The sequence below is a fragment of the Herpailurus yagouaroundi genome, unplaced genomic scaffold (genome assembly GCF_014898765.1).
Source record: "Herpailurus yagouaroundi ecotype Mexico unplaced genomic scaffold, PumYag 191, whole genome shotgun sequence".
Classification (NCBI taxonomy): Eukaryota; Metazoa; Chordata; class Mammalia; order Carnivora; family Felidae; genus Herpailurus; species Herpailurus yagouaroundi.
In genome coordinates this window covers 2,040,902-2,060,686 of record NW_024412422.1, presented here as the reverse complement: position 1 = coordinate 2,060,686, position 19,785 = coordinate 2,040,902, and the positions used below count along the sequence as shown (strand labels likewise).

The window sequence follows — 19,785 nt, the reverse complement described above, 5'->3', positions numbered from 1 at the left end:
TGGATGAATGGATGTGTGAAGGATGGATGGATGGATGAGTGATAGATGGATGTGTGGATGGGTGGATGGATGGATGGGTGAGTGTTGGATGGATGGATGGATGGATAGATAGATGGACAGATAGGTGAGTGATGGGTGGATTGATGGATGGATGAATGGATATGTGAATGATGGATTGATGGATGGATGGATGGATGTGTGAATGATGGATGGATGATGAATGAGTGATAGATGGATGGGTGGATGGGTGGATGGATGGATAGATGGGTGGATTGATGGATGGATGGGTGAGTGATGGGTAATGGATGAGTAGATGGAGAAAATAAAAGAAGAAAATAATTCTGACTGTTGAGGGTTCTAAGAGTTAGAGGGAGAGGCAATTAAGGTTCTGGATGCTGGAAAAGTGGCATTGGAGAGGCCCATCTCTCCAGACCCTCACTCCATCCACACAGCAGCCATGACTGAATCTGACTGGCTGCAGAGTCTAGTTGCTAATGGCGGGGGGGGGGCGCCCGGGGGGGGAGGATAGCCTGGAAATGGACCACTTCCCTCAGGTGAATCACCTAAGAGGAGACTGTCAGGAGCAGGGGCCCTAGGACCCTAGGATAGGCTCGCTCCCCACCTGCCTCCATTATCGGTCACCTTCCTAGGACTTCTGGAACTCAAACTGTCATCCTTCACTTCCCTTCAGTGGCCCCCTCTGCCTACGGGTTAGACTCGGGACTATTAGAACTGTCACCCACCACTGTCACCACTATCGTTACCGCCATTGCTACGATCGCAATTTCCGCTATCAGTGGGCTCAAACCCACGAACCAGGAGATCGTGACCTCAGCCACCCATGCACCTCCAGTGCTACTTTTTCTTCTCCCTTTTTTCCTTCCGCAGAATTGTTACTGTTAGTTTAAAATGCTTGTTAGAAAGGCAACACGGGTGCATTAGAGACAATTTAAGAAGTCTGAGACTTCAAACTTCAAAGAGAAATCAAAACTCACCCCCAAATACCGCCAGCAGAGGCATCAGCCCCCCATCCGGTCCCCGTTCCTCAGCAAGGTCCGCAGGGACCTCAGTGGCAGGCCACTGGTCACCTTCCCACCCGTCCCCGCTCTGACCATGCGTGCTGCTGTCAGATCAAACCTCTAATGCCCCCAGACCCACCTGCCCTCCCTCTTGCCCCTGGGCCTCTGAATATGCTGTTCCTTCTGCTCAACAAGTCCTTCCTCCTGTACTCTGTCCGGTTCACCCACACACACTCTGGGCCCTGGGCATTGACATAGGCCCTCTAGGGAGCCTCCTCTGAGTGCCCCACCCTTTAGGCAGGGACAGAGGCCTCCTCTGGGCCCCCAGCATCCCTGCTGAAGCACACGTCACCCTGTCTAGGTCCTGTTGACCTGTCCAGCTTCACCATGCAGAGAGCGGGGAGCGTGTTGAGCCACCTCTGTGTGCCCAGCACAGGCCTGCCGCTTAGCGGGAGCCTCCATGTGTGTTTGGGGAGTGAATGAGTGAAGGGTTTTCCAGAAGATGTGGCATTCGAGCCATGCTCTCGTGGTAGTATCGGGAAAGAAAGCAGTGAGGGTGCAGGGCCAGACGGCATTCTCTGCACCAAACGATGCGTCTTCTGCATTGACTTCTGACCTGAGCTGTCGCTCGGGTCCAGGAACCCCCACGCCTGCACACCCCCCAGCCTCCCGGTGGCGTGTTTGAGGAGGCCAGGCGGCTCCCACCCTGTCCACACCACTAGACAGACAACCTCGGACGCGAGGAGCACGATTCCTCTGTGTGCTATTGATTTTTCATAACCGCCCGCCGACAGACAAGGTGAACAGTTCACTTTTATGAATCCTTGTTAACAGTGTGTCGAGAGATATTTCACTTTAAGTGCCCCCTTTCCGCTGAAAAAGAAAAAAAATAACAGAAAATGTAAATTATCTCATTATGGAGAGACGTTGAGGGTTCTGAGCTGGGCTTTCAGAGGAGACAGAGCAGAGACCGGCTGGGACGTGAGGAGGAGAGGCTCCCCCAGGCGGCCCAGGGGCCTTCCCAAAGCAGAGGCTGGTGGGGAAGCCAAACCTCGCACAGAAAGTGTGGCCACGGAGCTGAGGGCGGGGTAGCAGGTGGTTAGAGCCTAGAGGCAGACTCTGTGCACTCAGATAGGCAAAGAGAAAATACAGGGATGTTCATGGCGACCCTTAAAAAAGAACAAACAAACCAGGGGCACCTGGGCGGCTCGGTCGGTCAGGCGTCCGACTTCGGCTCAGGTCCTGATCCCGAGGTTCGTGGATTCGAGCCCATGTCGGGCTCTGTGCTGACAGCTCAGAACTTGGAATCTGCTCCGGATTCTGTGTGTATCTCTCTCTGCCCCTCCCCCACTTGCTCGCTCGCTCTCTCTCGCTCCCTCTCTCTCTCTCAAAAAATCAATGAACATTAGAAAAATTAAAGGGGCACCCGGGTGGCTCAGTCGGTTAAGTGTTGAACTTCAGCTCAGGTCATGACCTCACAGCTTGTGGGTTCGAATCTTGCTTCGGATTCTGTGTCTCTGTCTCTGTTGCCCCTTCTCCACTCTCTCTCTCTTTCTCTTTCTCTTTCTCTCAAAAATAAATAAACATTTAAAAATTAAAAACAAAGCATAAAGCTGGAAACAACCTAAGTGTCCATCAACAGGGGACTGGTTAAATGTAAATCATAATGTGGCCATTTAAGTGGAGTACTATGCAGCTGGGAAAAAGAATGGGCTAGTTCGGTGCGGAGCAGTAAAGAAGAAAGTATGTGAGCTGTTACTGAGTGGAAAAAGCAAATCACAGGACAATTTCTAGTGTGCTGCCATTTACGTAAAAGAAAGCATAGACGTGTTTTGTGTGCATGAAAAATGTGCAAAGAACTACACAAGCATCTATTCAGAGTGATTCTCTCTAGAAAGCAAGACTGAAGAACGGGGTATGGAGACGGCTTTTGGGTTTCGTTTCGCATATTTACTTGCCGGTTTCATTTACTTTGTACTGTGTGCAGTATGACTCTTATAATTTTATTTACTTATTTTTTAGTATTTATTTTGAGAGAGACAGAGACAGCACAAGTAGGGGAGGGGCAGAGAGGGAGAGAGAGGGAGAGAGAGGGAGAGAGAGGGAGAGAGAGGGAGAGAGAGAGAGTCCCAAGCAGGCTCCACACTGCCAGCACAGGGCCCGACGCGGGGCTTGAACTCATGAACCGTGAGATCACGACCTGAGCCCAAATCAAGGGTCCGAGGCTTAACCGACTGAGCCACCCAGGCGCCCCTGACTCTTATAATTTTAAAAGTTGAAAATCTTTCTTTAAGCTTATTTATTTTGAGAGAGAGAGAGAGAGAGAGAGAGAGAGAGCATAAGCAGGGGAGGGGCAGTTATTGTGGAGCCCAACGTGGGGCTCGAACCCACGAACCACGAGATCATGACCTGAGCCAAAGTTGGACACTCAACTGACCGAGCCGCTCAGGTGCCCCGGAGTTTAAAATCTTTTAAAATGTTCATGGGGCGCCTGGGTGGCGCAGTCGGTTGAGCGTCCGACTTCAGCCAGGTCACGATCTCGCGGTCCGGGAGTTCGAGCCCCGCGTCAGGCTCTGGGCTGATGGCTCAGAGCCTGGAGCCTGTTTCTGATTCTGTGTCTCCCTCTCTCTCTGCCCCTCCCCCGTTCATGCTCTGTCTCTCTCTGTCCCAAAAATAAATAAAAACGTTGAAAAAAAAATTAAAAAAAAAATAAAATGTTCAGTGTAAGGAAGTAGTTTAATTTTCTCCTTTATATGCTTCCCCATTATTTGAGGGGTTTTTTTTTTCACAACAACTGTTATACCTGTACATACAAAATACACATTTTTTAACCAAGAAAATATTGGCTTTGATGTCAGGCAGACTTGACTCTTGTTTTCAATCTTCCCTTCATCAGCTGAGCGATATTAGGCAAGTCACTTAACCTCTCTGAGTGTCAGCTTCCTGCAGCAATTTTGGGTGTGAATAGTATACACAGAGTAAGTGTGCAGTAACTTTATCATGATAATGGTTATTATCCCATAGAGAGGGGTGGTAAAGTCTCACATGCCGTCCCAGTTGGTAAATTAATGCCCGTCCTTGTTAAAGACCCTACGAAGCTCTTTAAAATGTTATAGGCCAGTGGTCCTTCAAACGGTCTTTAGGTATAAAATTCACTGACAAATAAAATCTTCAGCGGGAACCCAGTATGTATAAAACAGGAACCAGAACATTTTAGTAGCATTCAACGTGTGACATTTACACCTGGTGATGTGTGCAGCGTCCTGTCTCCTTCTTTCGGTGACAATAGCCCAATCTTCCCTTGAACGGGTTGTTAACCCCCCACACCAGAGGTGAGCATGGACCCAAAGCCAAAGACATCTCCCTGCGACAAGGAAGGGTTCGGGGACCAGACTGCGACCAGTGTGGGCCAGTCTTGTGAGTTCCATGCAGACTGGAGAGGGAGAGAAGGCCCTTTTGCTTCTCGTTTTGAGCCTCGGATGGGGGCAGGGCCACCAGAGCTCACCCACCGTCAGAGTCTAAGAACAAAGCCAACACTGTGAAAGGCTGAGAGATGGCAGAAACTTGAGCCTTGGTGACATCACAAGAGCTCACAAGAGTTTGGGGTGAGGCTTAGGTGCCCAGACTCTGGAGCAAGACGCTCTGGATTCAGATCCCTGCTCTGATAGCTCCACCGCTGTGGGATCTCGGGCAAGTCAATTAACCTCTCTGAGTCTCCGTTTCCCAGCACCCACCGCCCCGGAGGGTTGGGAGTAGCAGATGAGTCAATACACGTGAAAGCATTTAAATAGTACCTGGCACCTGGCTTGGGTGAGCTCCCGTCGCAGTTCTGCCACATTCCTACTCACAGGAGCACCTGCATGCTGTGTTGGGCTGACAGCTTCACTGGAATAAAACTTCGCCTGCCGCGTGGGTTTCATTGATAAATATCCTGACGGGGCCCGGCAAGCTTTTACAAAACGTATTGGCGACTGCTCATCTGTGGTTTAGGATTTTGACCTCAAGAGCACGGCGATCCCTAGAGAAGTTTCAGGGAAGGGAGTTTGAGCTCAACATGTGGAATGTGTTTCGGGGCCCGGAGTTGTCTAGAGACGGACCAGGCTGCCCTCTAGGCGACGAGCTTCGCGTGTCGGGAAGGAGTTTGCAATGAGGCTGGACTCCGGTGCCGTGAGCATCCAGAGGGCGATGCCAGTGCCAGGCGGCGTTGAGACTTCGTTCACTCGTGCATTCGTTCATCAAACATTCACCATGGCCCCGGCACTGGGACGAACGTCCCCACTGACTCTCAGGTCTTTTCGTAAATGATTCCTTGCTAAAGGTAGAAGGGACTCCTTCGGCCAGCCTTCTGGGGGCTGTTTTCATTTTTAAGAGAGACCAAGTGTCTGGGGCGCCTGGGTGGCTCCGGCAGTTAAGTGTCCAACTTCAGCTCAGGTCAACGATCTCGTGTTTCACGAGTTCAAGCCCTGCATCGGGTTCTGTGCTGACAGCTGGGAGCCTGGAGCCTGCTTCAGATTCTGTGTCTCCCTCTCTCTCTCTGCCCCTCCCCTGTTCGTGCTCTCTCTCTCTCTCTCTCTCTCTCTCTCAAAAATAAACATTAAAAAATTTTTAAAGAAAAAAAGATCAAGCATCAGTGCTAATGCTAAGGAACGGTTTCCTAAAGGTGGACTCAGGTACTTTCGCAGCTCACCTGGGTGGAGAGATGGGAGGCGGCCCCACTCACCTTGCCTCGTATCTTACCTGGACAAGGTGGGCGGAGTAAGGGAGAGGAACACACCCCACACCTCCCAGGTTGGGTTTCAGACCATAATGGTATTAATGCGACCAGCTAAGCGTGGGGCACATGTGAAATCTCATTTCATCTCAGCTGCGCTGGGCAGCTGTAGGCTTCCCCAGGCGGGCAGTTTGGCCTCAGACAGTCCTCCCCTTTATCCCCCATCCCTGCCTACCGGAAGTCCTCGACTTCCCCCGGTGCTGGATGAGCAAACAAGCTGGCTGGAGAGCACACAGTGGTGCCAGTGACGGGGACAGCAGATCAATCAAATGGTCTTCCCTGGAGAGCCCAGGTCTTGTGCAACAGGCAAGGGGCAGAGCATAGGCTCCAAGGGGTAGGAAGAGAGGGGGGAGCAAAGGCAGGGGAGGGGAGCCCAGAGGCCCAGGAAGGTCCTTTCTCCCTGGAACAGAAGCGACTCTCTGTCCTTCGAGCATAATGATAGCAACGGTAACAACAGTAGCTGGCATTTAAGTGCCCGCCGTGCTGCACACCCGGCCGAGACCTCACAGCACCTCCGTGAGCTGACACACTTACCTCCCCATCTTCAGAGGAGGCTGAAAACAAAACGGTCATATCCAAGGGGCAAGCCTGCCTGGCTTCAGAGCCCCTGCCCTATCCACTCTGCTGCCCCGCTCCCACGGCTCCCTTAGTCCTGCCAGACACCCGTGGGTTTTATGACCATTTCACAGGTGCAGAAACAGAGGCCCAAAGAGGCAAAGTCACTTGCCCAAAGTCTCAGGTGAGCTGAGCCAGGTCTCGGCCCAGTTCCATCAGACCCCGGATCCTGGGTTTCCCCCTCCCTTGTCGTCTCTGTAAGCAAGACCCTGAAGGAGACAGAGTGGGGTCCACAGGCCCATTTCTGGCTCAGGGGACAGTGTGCATAGTGGGGTTGGGGCTCCAGGACCTTGGTAAGAAACCACTGACCCTCCTCTTCCTCTGGAGCCCGGAGAATATCTCACCCCCGACAGAGGCTGCTACTATAGCTAATAAACCTCTATGCTTCTCCCTCTAAATGTAAATGACAGGTGAGTGGGATGTTATGGGTTTTGGAAAAAGAAAAGGCAAGAGAAAGGTAATTTGCATTAGGTATGTGTGCGGCTTTTGACACAATCTCAGGAGACGAGGATTCCCCAGCTCTGGGTCAAATTCAGGGCCCCCACCTTGGAGGGTGGTGAGGGAGTCTTCCACAGAGGAATGCTCGGGGCCCTCACTTCCTACCACCTGGCAGGCCAGCCTCTCCCTCCCTAACCTCTCCTCCCTTTCCCAGCTCCCAGCTCTTCTCTCTCCCCAACCCCCAAGAACCCTGCTGGTGCCCTGCACTGAGAGGCAATTTATAAAGCAGATGTTTATTGCAAGGTTTCACGCGAGCTTGGTGCCTCGCCAAACGTTATAGTAATTGGAGGCTGCGTTTAATTACTGATCAATGTAGAGTTGGGACGAGACAGGCCTGGAAACTGCCTTTGGTCTAGACTCTCCTCCCTGATTCAGAGAAGGCAGGAGCTCCTAGCCCTCCGTGGCTCGGCACGCCCTGAGCCAAAGCCTGGGCAATGGCAAGGCAGGAGGATGTGGGTTCCAGTGGCTGCTGGGGTACCACCAGATTCTGCTACAGCCCTCTCCTTGCCATCACATTATTTGTTGATGCCTAGTCTATGCCAGGAACCGTGCTGGGCATTGGGGTCGTAGGGATTAATGAATTTCTCCCAGTGCCCGAGCTGAGAGCTTTGCATACACTATCGTGCAATCCAACACAAGGCAGGTGTCATACCCAGGCTCCAAGGTGGCCCCCAGTGATCCCTGCATCCTGATATCCACCTGTTGTGCAGTTCTCTCCCACACGAGGGGAATGACCTGTGTAACAGCATGGCTGACGTGACAGCTCGTGACTTCTGAGGCTCAGTCATTAAAGACATTACAACCATTGCCTTGCTCTCTTCGCTCACTCGCTCCAGGGGAAGCCAGTCGCCATGTCGTGAGGACACTCAAGCAGTCCTACAGGGAGATCCACGCAGGGAGGAATTGAGGAGCCACCTTGGGGAGTGGAAACTCCGGTCCAATCAAGGCTGTGGATGAGACCACAACCTTGGCCAACATCATGGCTACAATCTCATGAAGAGACCCTGAACCTGAACCACCCTAAGCCACTCCACGACAACTATGAGATTCTTAAATGGTTATTGTGGGGGCGACTGGGTGGCTCAATTGGTTGAGCGTCCGACTGCGACTCAAGTCATGATCCCACGGCTTGTGAGTTTGAGCCCCACATTAGGCTCTGTGCTGACAGCTCAGAGCCTGGAGTCTACTTTGGATTCTGTCCCCGTCTTTCTCTGTCCCTCCCCCTCTCACGTTCTGTCTGTCTCTCTCTCAAATATAAACATTTAAGGGGCGCCTGGGTGGCGCAGTCGGTTAAGCGTCCGACTTCAGCCAGGTCATGATCTCGCGGTCCGGGAGTTCGAGCCCCGCGTCGGGCTCTGGGCTGATGGCTCAGAGCCTGGAGCCTGTTTCCGATTCTGTGTCTCCCTCTCTCTCTGCCTCTCCCCCGTTCATGCTCTGTCTCTCTCTGTCCCAAAAATAAATAAACGTTGAAAAAAAAATTTTTAAATAAAAAAAATATATATGAACATTTAAAAAAATCTAAATGGTTATTGTGGTAAGCCACTAAGTTTTGTAGTAATAGATAACTAGTACAATAGCCATGGGAAAGAAGGAAACATAAGGAAGACTAATAAATAGGAAACACAAACAAATGTGGCAAGAAAGAGGACCGCCATAAAACATGTAGTTATATAATCACTCTATGTACATATAGATTTTTGAGTGTGCTGATACATTGGTGATATATGTTTTATGTGTGGTATTATAATATAATCACAATAAATGTGAATGAGTTAAATTCACCAATTAAAAGAGAAATCTTACTTCATTCTTTCCTCAAAATAATTCTATGTGACAGGCATTATTACACCCATTTTACAGATGAAAGAGTTGAGGTTCAGAGTAGGGAAGAAACTTGCCCAAGGTCTCTCAACTCAAAAGTGATAGGGTGGTCCTTCTGACTCCAAAGCCCTAAGCTGTATTGTAGTGTTTTGTATTGTTAGCGTTTGTATTGTTAGCTTCTTTGGATAGAAGAGGAAACTGAGACTCAGAAAGGGTGAGTGACTTGCCCAGGGTCACACAGCAATATTTCAAAACGAGAGCCAGAAGCAGGCATCTGACCCATTGGTGTCTGCCCCGTGACCTATGGAGCTCTGTCATCAAAGCACAAGAATCTCAGGGGTTTTCTGTCTTCATACCTGCTTAGGACAGCTAGACACACTTGGCTCTGGCCAGAGAGACCCTCTGGGGTCAGGTGGATGAGCATCCTCAGCGGGGAGAACACCGGCACAAAGCAACTCGCTAGGGCACAGGGTGGGGTGGCTCGATGCATCGAGCTGAACTCTGGTAATTACATCAGGGGCCGGCAGCGTAATTTGTATCTGGGTGATGAATGTCTGTGTTTTCGGGCCTGATTGCCCTATTTACATTTGGAATTTGCTGATCTATTATTAATGTCTCCTGGAGGCCAGGGCGATGAGCGTGAGGAGCTGGGGAGTCCCCTCCCCCAACGATCCAGGGAGCACTAGCTCTTAGGCCCTAGCTACCCAAAGCCCCACCCTAGCTCCCTTTGTGTGACCCCAGTTTTCATGGGGCTATTGGACTAGTCGGCAGAGGGGCTGGCCTGGGATGAAGTTTCCCAACCTCTAATATACCCACGTACACACACTCAGATGTACGTATGTGAGGCCATACACTCGTATGTGTATATAAATCTACATCTTTATATACCCACAGGTACTTTCATATGAACACACACAAGGAAATGCACACATGGACATGCACACACCTTCATGTGTACGTGCACGAGTGTGTGTGCATGTACGCAATGTTGTATTTTCCCCACCCCAAATCCATATGTTGAAGTTCTAACTCCGAATGTGATGGTATTTGGAGGCTGTACCTATGAGAGGTATTAAGGGCTAAATGCGGTCATGAAGGTGTGGCCGTCATGAAGGGACTGTGCCCTTATTAGAAGACATGTCAGAATCAGAGCTCTGTCTTCTCTCCATGCAGGTGAGCCAAGGAAAGACCATGTGAGTCCACAACGAGAAGGCAGTCGTCTACAAGTCAGGAAGAGAGCTCTGCTCAGAAACTGAATCAGCTAGCACCTTGATCTTGAACTTCCTGGACTCTAAACGGTGAGAAAAGAAATTTCTGTTGTTTAAGCCACCCAGTCTTTGGTAGCTTATCGTGGCAGCTCAGGCTTTGACATACGCGCACACCATCACGTGTCCAGCACACCTCGAGAGTGGTACGGTTGGATCCGTGACCCATGGACCCAAACGGCCTGGGCTTGAGTCCCAGCCCTGCCACTTCCCAGCTGCATGACCTTGAGCAAGTCACTTCACCTCTCTGTGCTTCTGTTTCCCCAGACGAAAAATGGGAACAATAATGTTACCACCTCCTAGGATTGTTGCAAAGATAAATTAATAGAACTCATTTGCCTGGTGCACCATAAGCACTAGACCCATGTTTGCTATGCCCATTATTATTGTTGTTATTTATGTGCCTGTCACATAAGAGGCTGAGGCATTTTGTTGCAAGATGATGAAACGCACCACGCTATACCCATACGCTCGTAACACACACACACACACACACACACACACACAGGGAAACTTCCAGGGCCCCATGGTTTCTCCCTGAAGCTCCTCCCAGCCGCTCACTCCTCCATGCCTACCTCAAGCCTGCAGGCAGGGTGGGACTGGGGAAAGACCACTGGATTTGGCTTCTCTAACCAAGCATCAGACCTCAGCTCTGCCACTTGCTGGCGACATGACCTTGGCCCAGGAATTCTAAACCTCAGTTTCGTGATCTACACAATGGGGGTAATGATAGAAATGAGCTCGGAGAAACTGCACCTCGGATGGCTGGCTGACGGCGGAGTTACGGGCGGTGTAGGAATCGACACACATTTTTCCCTGCCCAGGCTGGGCCCTGGCGCGTGAGTGACTGCGCTGGCATGCAAATAAGTATGCAAATTAAACTCATTCCCTAAGACTGTGGGAAGCCAGGCACGCCCCAGCTGAAAGGTTCCATTTCCAACCGGCTCTTTGTTGAATGGCACCGGCTAGGGGTGAAAGAGCACTGGACAGGGAGTCAGAACATGCGCCCCACGAATGACCAGCCCAGGTACGACACGCGCTCACAGGTGGCGTGCACATCTCCTTATATCGGCACATCCGCGCAAACACACACACGCACAAGAAGGCGCGCCCGTGCAAGGACATGCGAATACCTATGGTGCATCCACACGGGAAGGGTCTGGACCTGGAGGCCGGTGGTGCTGTGTGGCCTTCTCCGAGTTCTGTACTTCTCTGGGCCTCTGTATTCCTCCTTTGTAAATGAAGTAAGTCATACTTGGCCCCTATTTGGTTGTGGTGAGGACCAAATGAGACAAATAGATGGCAAGCGATGATCGTGGTGCCTGGTATACAGTAAGCACTTAATTAATATCTGGCGACCATGTTATGAGCATCCTCATCTATGAAGTGTGAGGCTGGAGGAGGTGCTCTCTGAGCTCCCGGTCAGCTCAAGGGTCCCGTGGTTCTGTGAGCTGCACCCATGCCCCACTCAGAGCCTGTCAGCCATCTAGGCCGGAGGACCGTGTGTGTGTAGGTTCCAGAAATTGGCCCCAAAAGGTGATTCTACTATCCTTCAATCGAGTTCATACTGGAACTTCTGGCCCATGGCAAGTATGAATACTACGCTGGCTGCCCTGTGACAAATGTGGTAAACTGAGGGAGGGGTGTGAGTCACCAAGGCCAGCTCAGAGCTGGAGGCGGGACCAAAAGCCAGAACCAGGCTCCTGGTTGCTCAGGGCTGGGCTCGTGCAGCCGGTGATTTCTGGGGTCTTCTCTGCTCAGAGCAGGGCCTGGTGGCCAAATCTGAGTGTGCTTCTACTTTAAGATGTGGTCTGTTCCGGGGTCACCAGGCCCCAAGCAGTGGCTCCAAATGATAAATAAATAAAATCCAATGTGAAACCCCCAGGGCAGCCATATATGGAGTATTTACTACACAGATCATTTCCAGCTGTTCTACCTCGTCCAGGAGCCTGAGACAAAGCAGCTTACATGCTTAAAGTCATGTAGCTCAAAAGTAGCAGACGCGGACTCGAACCAGCATCCCTCTGACTTCAGAGGCCCTACCCTCAGCTCACGCGCCAGCGCCTCCCCCAGAGAAGCAAGGCGGAGAAAAATGAGTTCGCCAACCGCAATAGGCCAGAGGCCTCGGTTGCTCCCGCGGGTGACGGGAGGGGACGTGAGGCCCAGCAGCTCGGGCACCGCGCCCTCCAGGAAGCCACCCGCACCCCGCCCCGGTTTCCCTGCGATCCCAGGGAAGGTCAGCAGCCAGCACATTAAATAAGGCCATAAATTTGTCATGAAGGCCCGGAAATGAACGAGGCTCATCATTTATGGATGGAATAATTAAGCCACTGTGCTCAGTGGTTCACTGAGGCCTGTGCCCAGGGACCAGTTTGGAGGTCTGGCTGTCACCATGCTCACCCCCTGGCATCTCAATCCGGACCCTGGGGCGCGCAGACTCCACCAGCAGCCTCAGCTGCCCACAAGCGCGCCCGGCAAGAGCTCCGCCCTCATGATGTCACGACCGCCCAGGCCAATCCCAGGCAGGCTTCTCTTGAAGGTCCGCCTCTCGGGTGCCCAGGGCCTTGGATGGAGGTGGTGGACCGGCGTCTCCTTGAGGTGTAAGTCGGCTTCTTCATGTGGTAGAAAGTGTAAGAAATTCTTTTTAATGTTTATTTATTCGTTTTTTTTTAACGTTTATTTATTTATTTTTTTGAGACAAAGAGAAACAGAGCATGAACAGGGGAGGGTCAGAGAGAGGGAGACACAGAATCCCAAGCAGGCTCCAGGCTCCCAGCTGTCAGCACAGAGCCCGACGTGGGGCTCGATCACAAACTGCAAGATCATGAACTTGAGCCGAAGTCGGACGCTCAACCAACTGAGCTACCCAGGCGCCCCAAGAGTGTAAGAAATTTAGACTGACTTGGATTCAAATCCTGACCCTTTCACTCCAGCTCTGTGTGTCTGGGCTGCTCACTTCACTTCCCTGGGCCTTTGTTTTCTCCTCTCAGAAATGGGCAGGGGTGCCTGGGTAGCTCGGTGGGTTGAGCCTCCGACTCCCGGTGTCGGCTCAGGTTATGATCTCACAGTTTGTGAGTTCCAGCCCGGCGTCGGGCTCTGTGCTGACAGCTCGGAGCCTGGAGCCTGTTTCGGATTCTGTGTCTCCCTCTCTCTCTGACCCTCCCCCGTTCATGCTCTGTCTCTCTCTGTCTCAAAAATAAATAAACATTTAAAAAATTTTTAATAAAAAAAAAGAATAAATAAATACACATTTTTTTAAATTTTTTTTCAACGTTTTTTATTTATTTTTGGGACAGAGAGAGACAGAGCATGAACAGGGGAGGGGCAGAGAGAGAGGGAGACACAGAATTGGAAACAGGCTCCAGGCTCCGAGCCATCAGCCCAGAGCCTGACGCGGGGCTCGAACTCACGGACCACGAGATCGTGACCTGGCTGAAGTCGGACGCTTAACCGACTGTGCCACCCAGGCGCCCCAAAATACACATTTTTTAAAAAATGGGCAAAATAGGGGTGCCTGGCTGGGTCAGTCAATAGAGCACGTGACTCTTGATCTCAGGGTTTTAAGTTCCAGCCCCACGTTGGGTGTAGAGATTACTTAAAAACAAAATATCTTGTTTAAAAATGGGCAAACTAATTATTTTATGGATTGTGGGGAGGATAGAACTAAATAATAGTTATAAAGTACCATGGGAAGGTCTGGCATAAGCGAAGTGCGCCACAAACCCAGCATTTCCTTCCTTTCTCCCAACAGAACAGTCAGGCAGGCAGGAATCAGGAAGCTCAGAGAAGCAGAGAGGTTTGACCAAGGATACGCAGCGTGAGCAAACAGTGGGCGCCTAGTGCCCAGAGCTTCACCTGGAGCTCCTGTCACCTATCATGTGTGGAAGGCGCAGCCCATTCTCCAACAAAAGGTTGAGGCCCCTGACCCCTCCCTGCCCCTGGCTACTCCAGGTCTGCAGAAGGAAGAGGTATTTGTAAAGGGGACCAAAAGCACTAACATTTATGGAGCTCTTGTGGTGACCAGGCATTTTCCTAAGGGCCCTGCAATTATGATTTCACTGCATTCTCTAGAGGACCCTTGGAAACAGGTACCATTATTATTGTCTCCATTTTATTTATTTTATTTTTTTATTTTTTTAACATTTATTCATTTTTGAGAGACAGAGACAGAGCATGAGCGGGGAAGGGGCAGAGAGAGGGAGACACAGAATCCCAAGCAGGCTCCAGGCTCCAAGCTGTCAGCACAGAGCCCGACGCTGGGCTGGAACTCACGAACCGTGAGATCATGACCTGAGCTGAAGTCGGACGCTCAACAGACCGAGCCACCCAGGCGCCCCCATTGTCCCCATTTTAGAGATGAGGAAATGGAGGCTTATGCTCAGACCTTGGAGACACTCAGCCAAGAGGTAGAATTTGTGTGTGGTTTCCTGGGCCCCACCAAAGCCAGGCTTGGGAGGAGGGTGGCAAATTGAAGACTATTTGGAGTTTGAGAGAGATGTCACTTGACTAGACCAGCCATGTTCCTGAATTCCAGCTCTGTTATTCCATGCTCTTCAATGGGTTCAAGCTCTCATTTTACAGATGGGGAGACTGAGGCCCCACCACCAGAGGCAGAACCTTGGGGCCTGCCCACCAGCTCTCCAGGGCCCGTCCCATTGGTCATGGACACCAAGGCTGGCCCAACTAGAGAGGTCTCCGGCACCTGCCTTGGGGAGGAGTCTGGACCCTCCTCCCCTCGCTACCCCACCCACCCTCCATCACCATGGCAACCATGCAGGTGAGTCTCATCACCGCTAATCCTCTAATTACCAGCCACCTCTTCAATCGGCTGTAATTACTTTGGGGACACAGTTAACCTCTCATTAGGAACGCACGGCCGCTTTCTCCAAAAGCGCAGCGGTGACAAGCCTAGTAATTTACCGCCCCGGCTCGCGGGGCCGCTTTGTGTTTAACTCGGGCGCCATCGCATCCCTGTCATTACTCCAGCCCGGTTGTCATGACGATTAATCATTCAATCCCTCATCAGCAACTTTTGCCAAATGTCACCCCGCTCTTGATCAAAATCCATCCTGCAGCCCGACACTGGGGGACTAATGACTTGGAAATAGGCTTCTCCATTCCCGAGAGCTTTTCCCCAAGACTCCTCAGCTCCCTCCAGAAAGGAAGAGGAGGGTGTGTGGGGGGGCAGTAGTGGGAGCAGAACTGGCCTGCGTTGGGTGCTTATTCTGCACCAGGCACCTGAGGGGCATTGTCCCTCATGACAACTCCCTGGAAAGGGAAACTGAGGCTCCGAGAAGCTGGTGGTTGGACAGCAAGGAAGTATGGAGAGATTCTAACTCAGACCTGTCTAACTCCAAAACTGAGCTCTTTTTACCAAACTTGGAGGATAATGCACATCGCCAGCTAGCAAGATCCTAGAATATCACGGTTTGGGCAGCATTGTAGAAATGAGCCGGCCCATTAAATTCAAGGCAGAAGGCCTTAAGAGACAACTCTGGGCACTTTCTGATAAGGAGCCCCATCTAGGGTGAGCAGCTAACTGTCATGAACACCTATGTCCCAAACGACAAGCAGCAACATCCAGCAGAGAGTGACCTCACAAACTGGGTGGAGAAATAGATTGAAACACAGCGGTAGTAGGTCCGTGAAATGATCTAGACTGAGATTCTAGGCCTGGGGTCATTGGTGCTTAATAATGGACTTCAGTCGCCCGTGAGCCCCCTGAAAATGCAGGATACATTGTGATTGGATGTGAGCATGTGCATTTTTCTAGGGAGATGCTACAAAAAAATGTTAAGAACTACTGCTCTTATCTTTCCCCATATCCTTATCTTATAGAAGGGGATACTGAGGCCCAGAGAGGAACCAAGACTTGTCCAAAGTTCCAAAACAATGCAGGATGGGAACCACTGGTCCAAGCAGGTGTGAACTCTTTCTCAGGTGCCCAGGGCAGCCAAGTAGGTCAGTGCAAAGGGAGGAATTCCTACTCCTTCAGAGTGGCTTCCAACCCCCCCAGCTCCCAGCCTCCTGAGAAAGCCCAACCCCCACCCTGCTAAAGGAATCTTTCCGAGGCCCCTCCCAGGGAATGTTCCTGCTGGCTGGGCCGCCAGCATGTGTGAGACATAATTACAGCACGTTGTAAATGGCATTAACAGACTGTCACAGCAGCCACATGGTATTAGCAAACGGCTCTGTCTTCATCATGCAGTCCCCGCAGCCTCCGGGCTGGAGCACTTCCCAAGGGGTCTCCCAGGTCCAAGTTGCAGAAGTCTCCCGGCAGGGGATTGGGGGGTAGGGGCAGCGATGCGGCTCACAGAGGCCTGGAGATTCCCCCAAGACTTTCTGAGGTCTCAGCAAAGAGCTGAGTAGAAAGTTAGGAAATCTGATTTGTAAACCTGGTTCAGCCTCGACGAACTAGCCTTTATCAGGGAGCTACTTATGAGCCAGCCTCTCTGGAATGTAATCTTGTTTATACCTTATAACCACAACCTAAAAGATTATATTCTTCATTCTGCTTTATAGATCAGTTGACTGAGGATCAAAGGGGAAAGGTGATTTCCCCAAGTCCTTTCAGCTAATGGGCGACAGCTGTAGGATTCAAAACAAGTTCCGATGCCTCCGGAACTTCTGGTTTTCCATATATCATGCTGCCTCCTTGGAAAGGTCTCTGATCAGTTTTCTGTCGATAGATACTATAGCCTTGAAGATAATTCCCTAAAGCTACCAGCCCACCAGAAACTTACCAGCCCCTGAGCTCTGATCCCTGGGGTTTCTGTGGGAGCAACATAGTAACAACATAAAAATCATCAAGATTGTAACAAATATTGTGTATTTCCATACAGTTTCTTCTATGTTCTTTGTAGCAAATCCATGAGGGAAAGAACAGCTCTTTCTTGGAGTTGAGAACTAAGGCCCAGAAGGGGAAAGTGACTCTCCCAAGGCTTCACAGCAAGTTTGTGGTGGAGCTAGAATGAATTTCCCTTGTCTCCTAGATTCCCGGTTCTGGTTCTTTTCCGTGAGCCACTGAGAAAGTGTCCATAAGCCTGAGGCCGGGGAGGGGGCATTTACTCTTCCAGGTGCCTCCTGCCCTCTCGCCTGCCCTGTGGGCACCGGTGATTTATGCTTTATCCAGGAGGCCTCCAGGCTGCAGGCAGCAGGATGGGCTGCCTCCCAACTGGTAAGCAAATCCCCTGCTGAGCAGGTCATATTTTATCCGGGCCGCCACCTGCCAGCTCATTTGCTTACAGATACAGGTGCTTCATCAGGGAGGAATTAGCGATTACTTAGCCCAGAGACCCTGGCAGACGGAAGGGCAAGCCAGGGCCATAGCTGGGGTGGGAAGTCAGAAGCCTATCTGTGAGGTCTCTATCTCCTCCCAGGCCACTTAGCTCTGCTCTGGAACCAAAGGGTAGGCGTTAGGATAGAAGAAAGGACCTCTCTGCTTTGGGGAAAACTGACCTCCCACTCCCAACCTATATCTTACCAGTTCTCCAAGGGTGGGTGCCAGTAACCCCATTCCCTGCAGCCTTCCCAGATCCTCCACACCTGCCAAAGATAACAAGTCAGTAAGTCTAACGGTCCCACGATGTTTATTGGTGCCTAGGACTCTATATGCATTGCCTCATTTAATCCAAATCAACTAATACGGCATTTTTAAATCTCCATTTACAGATGAAGAAATAATCTCAGAAAGATTAACCAGTTTGCTCAGAGTCATGCAGTAGGTGAGTTACAGAATTTAGCCTTCTCTGATTTCAGACCTCTTCTCCTAACCAGAACTCCTTGTCTCCCCCAGGCTGTTCCTTAAACCCTGTACCTCACTTGCTGAATTTTGCTCACTTGTTTCTTTATTTACTTATTTTTTAAATAATCTTTAATCTCAGAACAATTTTAGACTTACAGAAAGATTACACAGATAAAACAAAGATTTCCCACATGCCCCACACCCAGTTTCCCCCGTTATTAACATCTTACATTTGTCACAATTAATGAACTCATATTGATACATTATTATTAACTAAACCCCATTCTTCATTCTGATTTCTTTGGTTTCTACCTAACGTCCTTTTTCTGCTCTAGGATCCCACCCAGGATACCCCACTGAATACAGTGGTCACTTCTTCTTAGTGTCCTCTTGGCTGCGACAGTTTCTTGGATTGTCCTTGTTTTTGATGACTTGGACAATGTTAAGGAGTACTGTTCGGGTATTTTGTAGAATGTAACTCAACTGGGATTTGTCTGATATTTTTCTTTTTTTTTTTTTTAATTTTTTTTTCAACGTTTATTTATTTTGGGGACAGAGAGAGACAGAGTATGAACGGGGGAGGGGCAGAGAGAGAGGGAGACACAGAATCGGAAACAGGCTCCAGACTCCGAGCCATCAGCCCAGAGCCTGACGCGGGGCTCGAACTCCCGGACCGCGAGATCGTGACCTGGCTGAAGTCGGACGCCTAACCGACTGCGCCACCCAGGCGCCCCTGATATTTTTTTCTTAATTGGACTGAGGTTATGTGTTTTAAGAAGCCACGGAGGTGAAGAGTCACTCTCATCCCATCAGGGGCACATACTATGAGTTTGAGATATCACTATCAAGCTTAATGTTGATCACGTGGCTGGTGTAGTGTTTGCCCGGCTTCTCCACTTTCCCCTTCTTTGCATATTGTATTTTTAGACTGAAACACTGGGGAGTTATGCTCCCCCTCCTCGAAGGCAGAGGATCTACATAAATTATTTGGAATTCTTCTGCACAGGAGATTTGTATATTCTCCCTTTTGTTTATCAGTCCAGTCATTTATTAATATCGGTATGGGCTCGTTGGTATTTATTTTATACCTCGGCTTATAATCCAATACTACTCTGTTTTTTAAGTGACACTTGGTTCTTTTTTCCTTGGTGTATCAGCATTTCCCCAATTCTATTCTGAGACAATCTCATTCCATGGGATTTTAACAGGCAATCCTCTTAAAATAGGGTCTAGAGACAAGTCATTTGGGGTAATAGTGGTTGAAAAGGGTTGAAAAGAGATCTTGACTGTAGGACTTGTCAGATCTTTTAATGTGCCAATAATGTGAGTAGTGAATCACCCAGAGGGGGATCTAATAGGCAACATTTCCCACATTTCTTTTCCTGACACCCTGGGTAGGGTGGGGAAGACACAGATGAGAAAATAATCTAACTATGTATCTCATCTTCCCCTGGAGACCAGAAGTTCTTAAAAGCAAAGATGATGCTTTATTCTCATCTTTATCTCTAGAAATTAGCACTGAGGAGGTGCTAAGGGAATGTTGTTGGATAATGGAAGGATGGATGATGAACAGATGGATAGATGGGTGGATGGGTGGGTGAGACGAGTCTGAAGGATTTGTAGTTGGTAGATGGATCTATGAGCAGATTGGTAGGTGTATTGGTAGGTGGATGGATGAATGGATAGATGGATGAGCAGGTTGATAGGTGGATTGGTAGGTGGATGGATGGATAAGTAGGTTGGTAGGTGGGTGGGTGAATAGGTGGGTGGATGGATGGATAGATGAATGGATGGGTGGATAGATGAATGGATGGATGGATAGACGGATGGATGGATAGATGAATGGATGGGTGAGTGGGTGGATGGATGGATGGATGATGGATGGATGAGCAGGTTGTTAGATGGATGGGTGAATAGGTGGGTGAGTGGGTGGGTAGGTGGGTGAAGGGATGGATGGATAGATGGATAGACAGATGAGCAGGTTGGTAGTTGGATTGGTAGGTGGGTGGATGGATGGTTGAATGGATGGATGGATGGATGGATGGATGGATG

The 19,785-nt window shown here is 50.2% G+C and overlaps 1 long non-coding RNA gene across 2 annotated transcripts in view; it reads left to right on the top strand.

Annotated features, from left to right (window-relative positions):
* LOC121010181 (uncharacterized) overlaps window positions 1-19,785 on the top strand; it is a 38,216-nt gene that overhangs the window by 2,697 nt on the left and 15,734 nt on the right. For both annotated transcript variants that reach the window (XR_005781034.1, XR_005781035.1), the window contains exons 2-4: window positions 9,898-10,022; window positions 14,571-14,766; window positions 17,661-17,713. This is a non-coding gene — a long non-coding RNA (uncharacterized LOC121010181). The remainder of the gene's footprint in view (window positions 1-9,897; window positions 10,023-14,570; window positions 14,767-17,660; window positions 17,714-19,785) is intronic.